This window comes from Lithobates pipiens, unplaced genomic scaffold (assembly GCF_037356315.1).
Source record: "Lithobates pipiens isolate NorthernLeopardFrog02 unplaced genomic scaffold, aLitPip1_a1.2 Scaffold_8, whole genome shotgun sequence".
NCBI lineage: Eukaryota > Metazoa > Chordata > Amphibia > Anura > Ranidae > Lithobates > Lithobates pipiens.
Genome location: NW_027507903.1, coordinates 259,695,150 through 259,708,849, shown reverse-complemented (window position 1 = coordinate 259,708,849; position 13,700 = coordinate 259,695,150). Strand labels below are relative to the sequence as shown.

Sequence of the window (13,700 nt, the reverse complement as noted above, 5' to 3'; positions counted from 1 at the left end):
CACCAACACTCTACACACACAGTAGAACATGCCAGGCACACTCACACCCCCCCGATCACCCCCCCAATTACCCCTGCCCCCCAGTCACAGTGACACCAATGTCATTTTTTTTTTTTTTTTTTTTTTGCATTGGTGTCATTTGTGACTGTAATAACTGTTAGGGCAGTTAGGGTTAGCCCCCTTTAGTTCTAATGTACCCCCCTAACCCCCCCAATAAAGGTTTAACCCCGTGATCACCCCCCGTCGCCAGTGTCACTAAGGCTGGGTTCACATTGCAGCGGTTTATGAGAACGAATGTGATTCGCACCGCACTGCAGTGCAAATCACATCCGATCTCTGTGCGATTCGAGTTCAGCCATTCGCCGCACCCGCCACACCCGCCGCACCCGCCGCAAATTCGCACGGGACCCTTTTTTTGGCCCGCAGCAGAATCGGATCGCATGGGTGTTCACACCATGCGATCCGAGTTTGCAGATCGCACTGCGATATGCGAACTGATCTGGGGGTGTCAGTAACATTTCACTGACACTCCCAGCAGTTCGCATAGGGCAGTGTGAACTGCCGCCGGGAGGCATGCGATGCGGGAACCCGCCGCGGATTCGCGGCGTTTCCGCATCGCTCCAGTGTGAACCCAGCCTAATAAGCGATCATTTTTCTGATCGCCGTATTAGTGTCACAGGTGACGCTAGTTAGGCAGGTAGGTATTTAGGTTCGCCGCAGCTTTTTATAGCGCCAGGGACCCCCATATACTACCGCATAAAGCCCCCTGATTGCCCCCTAGTTAACCCTTTCACCAGTGATCACCATATAACTGTTACAGGTGACGCTGGTTGGTTAGTTATTTTTTTATAGTTTCAGGGCACCCGCCATTTATTACCTAATAAAGGTTTAACCCCCTGATCACCCGGCGGGTGTCATTTGTGACTAATAACTGTTAGGGCAGTTAGGGTTAGCCCCCTTTAGTTCTAAGGTACCCCCCTAACCCCCCCAATAAAGGTTTAACCCCGTGATCACCCCCCGTCGCCAGTGTCACTAAGGCTGGGTTCACATTGCAGCGGTTTATGAGAACGGATGTGATTCGCACCGCACTGCAGTGCAAATCACATCCGATCTCTGTGCGATTCGAGTTCAGCTATACAGATAGTATGGCTGAATTCGTGTCGCACCCGCCGCACCCGCCGCAAACTCGCACGGGACCCTTTTTTTGGTCCGCAGCAGAATCGGATAGCATGGGTGTTCACACCATGCGATCCAAGTTTGCAGATCGCACTGCGATATGCGAACTGATCTGGGGGTGTCATTAACATTTCACTGACACTCCCAGCAGTTCCCATAGGGCAGTGTGAACTGCCGCCGGGAGGCATGCGATGCGGGAACCCGCCGCGCATTCGTGGCGTTCCCGCATCGCTCCAGTGTGAACCCAGCCTAATAAGCGATCGTTTTTCTGATCGCTGTATTAGTGTCACAGGTGACGCTAGTTAGGCAGGTAGGTATTTAGGTTCGCCGCAGCTTTTTATAGCGCCAGGGACCCCCATATACTACCGCATAAAGCCCCCTGATTGCCCCCTAGTTAACCCTTTCACCAGTGATCACCATATAACTGTTACAGGTGACGCTGGTTGGTTAGTTATTTTTTTATAGTTTCAGGGCACCCGCCATTTATTACCTAGTCTCACTAGTGTACCCCTAAATTTAGGGGTGTCTACTTTCCAAAATGGGGTCATTTGGGGGGGGTTTGTGCCATCTTGGCATTTTATGGCCTTCAAAACTGTAACGCCCTTAGAAAGCCTGAAGGCGGTGCTTGGTTTTCGGGGCCCCGTACGCGGCTAGGCTCCCAAAAAGTCCCACATATGTGGTATCCCCGTACTCAGGAGAAGCAGCAGAATTAATTTTGGGGTGTCATTTCACATATGCCCATGGCATGCGTGAGCAATATATCATTTAGTGACAACTTTGTGAAAAAAAAAAAAAAAGTTTGTAATTTTCCCGCAACTTGTGGCAAAATATAAAATATTCCATGGACTCAACATGCCTCTCAGCAAATAACTTGGGGTGTCTACTTTCTAAAATGGGGTCATTTGTGGGGGTTTTGTGCCATCTTGGCATTTTATGGCCTTCAAAACTGTAATAGGTAGTGAGAAGTGAACTCAAAAATTTACGCCCTTAGAAAGCCTGAAGGCGGTGCTTGGTTTTCGGGGCCCCGTACGCGGCTAGGCTCCCAAAAAGTCCCACATATGTGGTATCCCCGTACTCAGGAGAAGCAGCAGAATTTATTTTGGGCTGTCATTTCACATATGCCCATGGCATGCATGAGCAATATATCATTTAGTGACAACTTTGTGAAAAAAAAAAAAAAAAAAGTTTGTAATTTTCCCGCAACTTGTGGCAAAATATAAAATATTCCATGAACTCAACATGCCTCTCAGCAAATAGCTTGGGGTGTCTACTTTCTAAAATGGGGTCATTTGTGGGGGTTTTGTGCCATCTTGGCATTTTATGGCCTTCAAAACTGTAATAGGTAGTGAGAAGTGAACTCAAAAATTGACGCCCTTAGAAAGCCTGAAGGCGGTGCTTGGTTTTCGGGGCCCCGTACGCGGCTAGGCTCCCAAAAAGTCCCACATATGTGGTATCTCCGTACTCAGGAGAAGCAGCAGAATTTATTTTGGGGTGTCATTTCACATATGCCCATAGCATGTGTGAGCAATATATCATTTAGTGACAACTTTGTGTAAAAAAAAAAAAAAAAATTTTTTTTTGTCATTATTCAATCGCTTGAGGCAAAAAAATAAAATATTCAATGGGCTCAACATGCCTCTTATCAATTTCCTTAGGGGGTCTACTTTCCAAAATGGGGTCATTTGGGGGGGTTTTGTACTGCCCTGCCATTTTAGCACCTCAAGAAATAAGATAGGCAGTCGTAAACTAAAAGCTGCGTAAATTCCAGAAAACGTACCTTAGTTTGTAGATGTGACAACTTTTGCGCAAACCAATAAATATACAATTATTGACTTTTTTTTTACCAAAGCCATGTGGCTGAATACATTTTGGCCTAAATGTATGACTAAAATTGAGTTTATTGGATTTTTCTAATAACAAAAAGTAGAAAATATCATTTTTTTTCAAAATTTGCGGTCTTTTTACGTTTATATCGCAAAAAATAAAAATCGCAGAGGCAATCAAATACCATCAAAAGAAAGCTCTATTTGTGGGAAGAAAAGGACGCACATTTTGTTTGGGTACAACATTGCATGACCGCGCAATTACCAGTTAAAGCAGCGCAGTGCCAAAGTGTAAAAAGACCTCTGGTCATTTACCAGTAAAATGGTCCGGTCTGAAAGTGGTTAATATATGACATTTTTATACAGTTCATTTTTATCTCTACAATTATTTTTTCCATTATGGGCGTGAGTGGGGCCACGTGTCTAGGTTTTGCCTAAGGCCTTACAAAGCCTAGAGCCTCCTCTGGTCTTTTGACAGTGTAAGAAAATACTTTGGAGATGGAAGTGTGTGGGACTCATCAGTGGTATGAACCCCTCCGGTGTATTCCAGATAAATAGGTTAACTATGGTGGTTTTCTCTGAGCTGGTGTTCACGGCTGGAGGCCTATTATGGTAAAAGGGCCCGCAGTGCAGGAGTGGAATAGTAATGGATTTCTGGGTATTGTCTGGGTATAGTCAAAAGACAAATCAGGCTGAAAAATGTCTATGTTTGTTTCAGATGTTTATGTGAAAATAATGTTAATTTTAATAAGTGTTTGGTTAATAAAGAAGGCTGTTATGGGCATTTGTACTCCATTACAGGTGTGGTCTCATTAATTGGAATATTAAGGGGTAAGCTGCTACGGTGAAGTGAAATCAATAACCCTCTCAGATCACGCTCCCGTTATGGCTGTTATGGATCTGGAGGACATACCGGTCAGGCAAAGAGTATGGAGGTTAGATGAATCCCTTTTACATGATCATAAAATATTTGAAGCTTTGGAAAGGGAGATGAATCTATTTTTTAAGGAAAATAATGTAGAGAATATTACATCAACTGTTTTGTGGGAGACCCATAAGGTGTATATGAGAGGGAGATTGATAGCAGAAGCAGCCAAGAGAAGGAAAATAAGGTCAGCACGAAAGTTAATGATCCTACAGGAAATCCAGGAGTTGGAACAGTTACATAAAGGGATAAATGATCATAAAATAATGGCCGAACTTATGGGAAAACGGGAAGCACTGAGAGATCTACTGGAGCAGGAAACCAGACAGGCCTTTTTAAAGTCAGCTAAAAAGCAATATGAATTCGGTAATAAACCGGGGAGAATCTTGGCAGGGGTAATTAAACCTAGAAGAAATTTTAATTATATTGCAAAAATTAAAGATAAGAAGGGAGTAATGAAATACTCAACAAGAGATATTAGCAACATCTTCTCAGAATACTATCAGCTATTATATAAGGTAAACGATAGCCAGGACCTCAAGGACAAACAAAATAGAAAGGAAAAAATTGAACAATATCTCCAGAAGGTAGATCTACCGAGGATAGCAGAGGAGGAGGCTGGCATACTCGATAGAGATATCTCTATGGAGGAAATAGAGAGAGCAATAAAGGATAGTAAGAATGGGAAGAGTCCAGGGCCCGATGGGTATACATCAATATATTATAAAAAGTTTATGGGACCTCTGACACCTTATTTCCATCAGTATATGAATTCAATTGGGGAAGGGAGGGAGATACGTAAGGAAGCCTTGGGGGCCTTTATAACTATACTAGCAAAGGAAGGGAAAGACCCAACATTATGCTCCAGCTTCAGACCTATCTCTCTGATTAATGAGGACGTAAAAATCTATGCAAGGATCCTAGCTGAGAGACTGAAACAGCACATGCCAGATTGCATAGAAGGAGATCAAGCAGGTTTTGTACCTGGGAGGGAGGCGAGGGATAATATATTGAGGACAACCCTCTTAATGCAGGAAGCTAGGAAGAGGAAGCAGTCTTCCCTTTTCCTATCGGTAGATGCGGAAAAAGCCTTTGATAGGCTAGAATGGGAATATATGCTGCAGACATTATATAAATTTGGTTTAGGCCCAAGAATGTTAAGATGGATAGAAGCTTTATACTCTAACCCCACAGCTCAGATTCAGGTGAATGGGACTCTTTCAAATACTTTTGGGCTTTATAACGGTACACGTCAAGGATGCCCACTGTCCCCCTTACTTTTTGTATTCTCTATGGAACCTCTTTTGGCATCTATAAGAGTGAATCATGAAATCGAGGGAATAAAGGTTTCAGGGAATGAGCATAAGATATCTGCATTCGCAGATGATATTATGCTATATATAACGAATCCTAAACAGTCCATCCCTAGGATCTTGCAGGAGTTGGAGGCCTATGGGAGAGTTTCGAATTTTAAGATTAATAGGGAGAAAACTGAGATACTAAATGTCTATACCTCCCCAAAGGAGAGAAGGGAACTGAGAGCTCTATTCCCCTGTGTGTGGAAAGAGAGGGGCCTGAAGTATTTGGGAGTATATCTATCAATATCAGTTACAGATTTATATGAAGACAACTATCTCCCTCTCCTAAATAGAATTAAACAAGACCTTAAAGGATACCCCGCACATAGACTGTCATGGTTCGGCAGGATAAATGTAATTAAAATGATGACCCTACCTAAGGCATTATATATTTTCCAGAGTCTCCCGATAAAGGTCCCAGGGGCCTACTTTAAAATTATTAAATCCCTGATCCAGAAATTCATATGGAATAAAAGAGGAAGTCGCGTTCCCTATAAGATAATGAATAGACCTAAGGATAAGGGAGGGATATCCCTTCCAGATTTTCAAAAATACCATTCGGCAGCGGTAATGAGGAGAATTCTAGACTGGGTTTATAACGCCCCATATAAAAAATGGGTACTACTGGAAGATAATATGAGTAAAGTTGCGCTGAGCCAGACCATCTGGATTCCAATGAAGTTTAGGGGTCTCCCTAGAGAAATATCCCCGATTACAATGGAAACATTAAGAACATGGGATGGGGTACTTAAAGGTACAGTAGGACAAAATAATAGCCCCTTAATGCCCCTGTCAGGAAATAACTACTTCCCCCCGGGGAAGGAAAATAAAATGTTCTTGAAGTGGACACATAGTGATAGATTGAGATTAAGGGATGTGATAAAAGCAAATAGCTTATGCTCACTAGTGGAGCTACGAGAGAAATATGGCAGAACACCATGGGATGGATGGAGATATAGACAACTCCAACACTTTGTAGAGTCCCTCCCTAAACCTCTCCGCTCAGGCAACAGTTTAAATCCCTGGGAGAAACTGATTGACCGAGGAGGTATAGGCAGACAGGGGATCTCTAAAATATACAGGACCCTAATAACTTCGATGGAGGATGAGGCGATGCCCTCCTTGGGGAGATGGGAAGGTGAACTGAATCAATCAATTACAGAAAAACTGAAAGGGAAAGTGATAGACTACACCCATTCCACTTCAATGGATACAAAGATACAAGAAATGAACTATAAATTATTGGTTAGGTGGTATTATGTCCCATCTAAAATGCATAAAATTAATCAAGTTTTATCACCCCTATGTTGGAGAGAATGCGGGAAGGAGGGAACTCATGCCCATATATGGTGGCAATGTAGTGCAATTCAGTTATATTGGGAAAAAGTGGTGGGCCTAATTAAAGAGATTGACGGGACGGAAATAGAACTGGACCCCTGGAAATGTTTGTTTCATGCGACTGAGGACCCTAGGGAAAAATATAGAATAGCATTAACTCCATTTCTGCTGAATGCAGCGAAAGCAGTGATCCCAAGATATTGGAAAGTAAAGGAAATACCAGGGATAGGAGACTGGTTTAGGGAAATAGACAGAATGAGGATTATGGAAGAATTAATATGCCTTCAAAGGGGAGTAGGAATGAGATTCCAGGATACTTGGAGGAATTGGATGGAATTCAGAAAGTCCTCAACGTATCTTGGAACTATGGGGGATGGAGTGGGAGTCTAGGGGCGTGTAGCTGGAGGTTATACTCCATAACCCACGGGAGTGTCTCTTCCTCCCCTTTACTTTAATTTTATTTTTTATTAATTATTTTGTTCCAGGGTTTTTTTTTGTTTTTTTTTTTTATTAAAGGGAAGGGGAGGGGGGAGGAAGGGGGGAAAAAAGGGAGAGAGAGAGAGAGAAGGGAAATTTTTCTTTTCTTTTTTTGGGGGAGGGGATGGGGAGAGGGGATGGGGGAACCTTCCTTTTTTTTTTTTTTTTCTTCTTTTTTAATGGTAGAAGAAGGTGGGGATTGAGAGAAAGAAACCCCCACCTTATATATATATCACAAATTGAATTGAGAAAAGGAATCACGGGAGAGAGCAATAGTAAGGGTAAGATAAAATCACAAGAGGATAATTTTGAACACTGAGGTGTGGAGGGTTGGATTCCCCCCTCCTCTCCCCCCCTCCCCTTCCCCCCTTTTTCTCTTTTTTCCCTTTTTTTTTTTTGAATATCCTCTTTTAAATATACATAGATGCATATGTGTATATATATATATATATGTATATATATGTGTATCTGATACATTAAGGATCGATCCGGTCGGGTACCCAATATGTATTTTCTTTTTGTTTTTATATGAATGTTGAAAACACTGAAATATTATGAATCCTAAACAAAGTGATCTGAAATAGTATGTATAAGAAATATTTTTTTTACTGTCTTTTGTAAATGTGGAAAACGAAATAAAAAGTATTTAAAACTAAAAGACAAATCAGGCTGAAAAATGTCTATGTTTGTTTCAGATGTTTATGTGAAAATAATGTTAATTTTAATAAGTGTTTGGTTAATAAAGAAGGCTGTTATGGGCATTTGTACTCCATTACAGGTGTGGTCTCATTAATTGGAATATTAAGGGGTAAGCTGCTACGGTGGTCGGGCAGACATAGAAGGTTGGCAACATCTGATCTACACTGGTCAAGGAAAGGAGGGTTTATGTTCCACAAAGGAACAAACATAGTACAGTAGTTTGTTAGTTTTTCTCTGTCTAAATAGCTGATCAGAACAATGGTCTGTGAAGCTAATCTGGTTAAGTAGACTCTGCTTAGCACTCACATTTGATTTTCATTCTGGATAGTGACTAAACAGCTGTGTTTGGCATGCTAATATTTTATATATACTGTATTTTTCGGACCATAAGACGTACTTTTTTCCCCCAAAATATGGGGGGAAATGTCTCTCCGTCTTATGAAGTGAATATACACCAGGCACCACCCCCCGCAGCTTCCGGCACCGCCATGCTATTACTGGAAGAGAGACAGGAGAGTGGAGGACAGATATCCCAAGCCCCCATGAGCGCCAGGCAATCTCCTGGCTGGGCCTGAAACAGAAGACAGAGCAGACCGAGCAATGGCGATGGTAAGGCTACATTAATACCAGTGGTCAGGCTGCATTAATGGGAATGGTCAGGCTGCATTAATGGCAATGGTCAGGCTGCATTTCTTTGGCACAGGTTAGGCTGCATTTCATGGGCACTGGTAAATATTTTAGTACACCATTTAGTTCAGAATATTTTTTTTTCTTGTTCTCCTCCTCTAAAACCTAGGTGCGTCTTATGGTCAGGTGTGTCTTATAGAGCGAAAAATACGGTATATGGATATTTGTGGGATTAATCCAAGTCACTGGTTAAAATAGTTTTAGGCTGTTAGACTTTAGCAGCCAAACACATAGCACCAATATTCAAATAAATTACAGTGGTGTGAAAACGTTTTTGCCCCCTTCCTCATTTCCTGTTCCTTTGCATGTTTGTCACACTTAAGTGTTTCGGAACATCAAACCAATTTAAACAATAGTCAAGGACAACACAAGTAAACACAAAATGCAATTTGTAAATGAAGGTGTTTATTATTAAAGGCGAAAAAAAATCCAAACCATCATGGCCCTGTGTGAAAAAGTGATTGCCCCCTAAACCTAAAAACTGGTTGGGCCACCCTTAGCAGCAACAACTGCAACCAAGCGTTTGCGATAACGTGCAATGAGGCTTTTACAGCGTCCTGGAGGAATTTTGGCCCACTCATCTTTGCAGAATTGTCCTAATTCAGTTACATTAGAGGGTTTTCGAGCATGAACGGCCTTTTTAAGGTCATACCACAACATCTCAATAGGATTCAGGTCAGGACTTTGGCTAGGCCACTCCAAAGTCTTCATTTTGTTTTTCTTCAGCCATTCGGTGGTGGACTTGCTGGTGTGTTTAGGATCATTGTCCTGCTGCAGAACCCAAGTTCGTTTCAGCTTGAGTACACGAACAGATGGTCGGACATTCTCCTTCAGGATCTCTTGGTAGACAGCAGAATTCATAGTTCCTTTTATCACGGCAAGTCTTCCAGGTCCTGAAGCAGCAAAACAGCCCCAGACCATCACACTACCACCACCATATTTTACTGTTGGTATAATGTTCTTTTTATGAAATGCAGTGTTCCTTCTACGCCAGATATACTTGGACACACACCTTCCAAAGAGTTCCACTTTTGTCTCATCGGTCCACAGAATGTTGTCCCAAAAGTCTTGGGGATCATCAAGATGTGTTGTGGAGAAATTGAGACGAGCTTTGATGTTCTTTTTGCTCAGCAGTGGTTTTCTCCTTGGAACTCTGCCATGCAGGCCATTTTTGCCCAGTCTTTTCCTGATGGTGGAGGCATGAACGCTGACCTTAACTGAGGCAAGTGAGGCCTGCAGTTCCTTGGACGTTGTTGTGGGGTCTTTTGTGACCTCTTGGATGAGTCGTCGCTGCGCTCTTGGGGTAATTTTGGGCGGCCGGCCACTCCTGGGAAGGTTCACCACTGTTCCATGTCTTCACCATTTGTGGATAATGGCTCTCACTGTGGTTCGCTGGATTCCCGAAAGCTTTGGAAATGGCTTTATAACCCTTTCCAGACTGATAGATCTCAATTACTTTCTTTCTCAATTGTTCCTGAATTTCTTTGGGTCTCGGCATGATGTGTAGCTTTTAAGGATCTTCTGGTGGACCTTACTGTGTCAAGCAGCTCCTATTTAAGTGATGCCTTGATTGTGAACAGGTGTGGCAATAATCAGGCCTGGGTGTGGCTAGAGAAATTGAACTCAGGTGTGGACAACCACAGTTATAGTATGTTTTAACAAGGGGGGCAATCACTTTTTCACACAGGGCCATGATGGTTTGGATTTTTTTTCACTTTTAATAATAAACACCTTCATTTACAAATTGCATTTTGTGTTTACTTGTGTTGTCCTTGACTATTGTTTAAATTGGTTTGATGTTCCGAAACACTTAAGTGTGACAAACATGCAAAGGAACAGGAAATGAGGAAGGGGGCAAACACTTTTTCACACCACTGTATGTACATTATTGTGTAAAATGTGCATTTTTCATAATGGTTACGACAAAACTGGAGCACAGAATCTGGTGCAGCTGTGTACAGTAACCAATCAGCTATTAACTTTAGCTTGTTCTGTTAAGCTTTGACATTAAAACCTAAAAATGTATTTGTTACTATGCACAACTACACCAGATTCTGTGTGCTCCAGTTTTAGTAAATTCCCCATATAGCGTATATACATTTTGATTCTATGTTTTTCATAACTGATCTTTGGTAGAGTCTGCATACTCTTGTCAGTAGACATATTGCTAGGCTGGAATGTAGCTGCAACTAAGGGCTCTTTCACACATACATATATGTCCGTTTTGATGGACTCCGCTTGCTTAGTAGGAATCGCTCCATTTATCCCCGCTGAGCTGGCAGATGACAGGTCCGTCTTTGCTCACTGTGCAGAGATGAACCTGTCAGAGCCCTGTTTTCCTCTATGAGGGATTGGATGAAAATGGACCGCCTGTCTGTTTTCATCCGATCTGCCAGACGGATGGAAAATAGGGTTTAAATCCATCTGCATTTAGTGGATCGGAGCAGATCGGGTGTCAGCAGACATGTCACCACTGACATCCGTCGCTCCATAGAGGTACATGGAGAGTCTGTTCGGATCTGCCTGAAAAACTGACAGACGGACCTGAAAGGTCCGCATGTGTGAAAAAGCCCTTACAGGATCCTCTACCAAACTTTTCCATGATGCTCACTCATGACCTCTCTCTATTTATCTGCCCTATTCATTACTGGCAAGGAGCTGATATTGCATCTCCAACAGTAGCACAATTCATTGCTGGTGCTTAGTGGCCTATATCACATCCATAAAAATAGCAGTCAAGAGAAAACAAACACTAGTGATCAGAAATGGCATTCAGTCAAAAATGCTCATTTTTAATATCTTGGCAGTACAAAAAATGTACGTTTATGTGCTAGTCTTCAGTGCAAAATGCTACCCTTATATATTGGTGGTCTATTGCAAAAAGCTTAATTTTTACATTGGTGGTTGCTAGTAAATTCTTCCTTTATACACTGATGGTCAGTGTAAAATTATGTATATATACATTGGTATGTGCAAGTTATGGGAAATGGGGTACAAGGATCCAGGTGCAAGGTGCCTAGCTCAATTCTAGTCAAGGAAGCAGTGAAGGCGGGAAAGGGATCCTGGGATCCTGGTTATTGGAGGAGGCTGCAGCCATGTGTGCCTCACAAAAAACAAAGGTTAAATACTTCATCCATAGTGTGCTGTGGTGCATAGTGGGGCCATGTTATTTCACAAGCTGCCCAAGCAAGAGTCTTTAGAAGTTGATTTATTTTGTCATTTCTACAGTGGGACAATATTGCAGCTTACTCCGTGGAGTAATAGAGAGTAGAAAATGCCAATTTTTAGTACCTTGTTGACAGTATAAAAAAGTTTGGTTTATGTGCTAATCTTCAGTGCAAAAAGCCACCCTTATACTGTATATTGGTGGTTGATGGTAAAAAAGCTTAATTTTTACATTGGTGGTTGCTAGTAAATTCCTTTATACACTTTTTTACACTTTATACGCATTCTTCCCCACACTGACCAGAGACCTGAGGGGGACATTTTTCCTCACTCTAAATGTGTAATTGAATCCTGTCTTTCTTTAATTAAACCCATTTTATTTTACAATAGTTAAAATAAAGATTGTCTTGAAAAAACACTGGCACATGCATAATAAACTGGGGGGGCAGTTATGGACCCATTATTAGTATGACAGAGAGACTCACTTTTTCTGTGTCCGTCTATCTGATCTAGGAGTGCAGTATAAAAAGTCAGGGGGCATAATGTCAACAGTGTAACAGAGGTGCAGAGGTCCAGAATTCCCCATTCACAAACCTGAAATAACATTGGACAAGTAGTGCAGAGGCAGCGCAGAAGTGAACAGGGAATGGTAGTTTGTCTGAGGATGTCAATAGATTAGGATGATTAAATAGAGCCTGTGCCTCCTTATATCAAGTGTCCCTATCAAAGTCCCCCCTTACATCAGGTGTCCCCATCAGAGTTCCACCTTGTATCAGGTGTCTCCATCATGATGACCCCTTACATCGGTGTTCCTATCAGAGTGCCCAATTTTATCAACTATCTACATCAGAGTACCTCCTTACATCAACTGTCAACATCACAGTGTCAAAAATTGTTAGTGACAAAAAATATAAACGAGAAAAAAAAGATGAATATACCAGAAGTAACAATATCATATAAATGAATATAACAACATATCTTGTATATGGCCAAAATGAACTCAAGGTGGATGTTCCAAAAGTGAATGAATCAAAAACATACAAAACTTCTAGAATAAAGAAGATAATGCAGCACAAAGGTGAATCTTGTGTAGGAAATAGTCTCTCACACTCCTCCCGGTAAAGTCAAACTGAATCTTGTGTATAAACAAAGGATATGGTGGCACACTTAACAGACTTGGTGGACTCATATACTATACAGCATAGGAGTCAAACAGGCATCCACGAGGAATAACCTCAACAGGATTCAGCATGTGGAGTTTATGATCTACGAATGGGCCACTTCAGATATCGACAGAGGGGATCCACCATCAGAAAATGAGCTCCATAAGGTGCAGAGGTCCACATCAAAGGTGAACTTTGGTCTGTGTATCAGCTTTTGTATTTTTACTTTTTCTTTATTTACACTTCATGTCTAGTGGAGATATTGGCATTGGGATATTAGAATGTCCCCTTACATCAACTGTCCCTATCAGAGTGCTCCCTTATGTCAACTGTCCACATCAGAGTCCCCATTACATCAAGTGTCCCCATCAGAGTCCCCCTTACATTCATTGTGCCCATCAGACTGTTTGTTACATCAAATATCCCCATTAGAGTCCCCCTTATGTCAACTGACCCACCAGAATACCTCATTGATCAGTGGATGCACCCTTAGACACCCGGGGGAGGCACAACCAAAATCTGGGGGGGGCACATCCCACCCCAGCACCCACCTAGATCCAGGCCCAGCTCATTGTGTCCCAGTCCAGAGGCAGGGCACAGTCCTGGTGTTTCTGCAAGCTACTCACAGAAAATTACACCTTCCCAGATACAATAATCCTGCATGTCATCCAAAAACAAAACTGGTCTAGGTTGTTGGATAAGTACTCAGAAAAATCTCTTCCTTAAAGCTGAATTCTGAACTGAAGTAAGGTGAGTTTACAGCTGTACACTTAAAATGAAACTCGTATTCCTTGACCTCAGCTTCAAACGTAGGATAGAATATCGCAGACACTGACAATAGCTAACATCTGCAGAAAGCCATCACTTGAAACTCAAGTCTGACTAGGCC

The 13,700-nt window shown here is 42.0% G+C and overlaps 1 protein-coding gene across 2 annotated transcripts in view; it reads right to left on the bottom strand.

Moving 5' to 3' along the window:
• The window catches only part of LOC143961848 (solute carrier family 23 member 2-like), a 282,179-nt gene that overhangs the window by 59,581 nt on the left and 208,898 nt on the right, over positions 1-13,700 (bottom strand). The window lies entirely within an intron of this gene.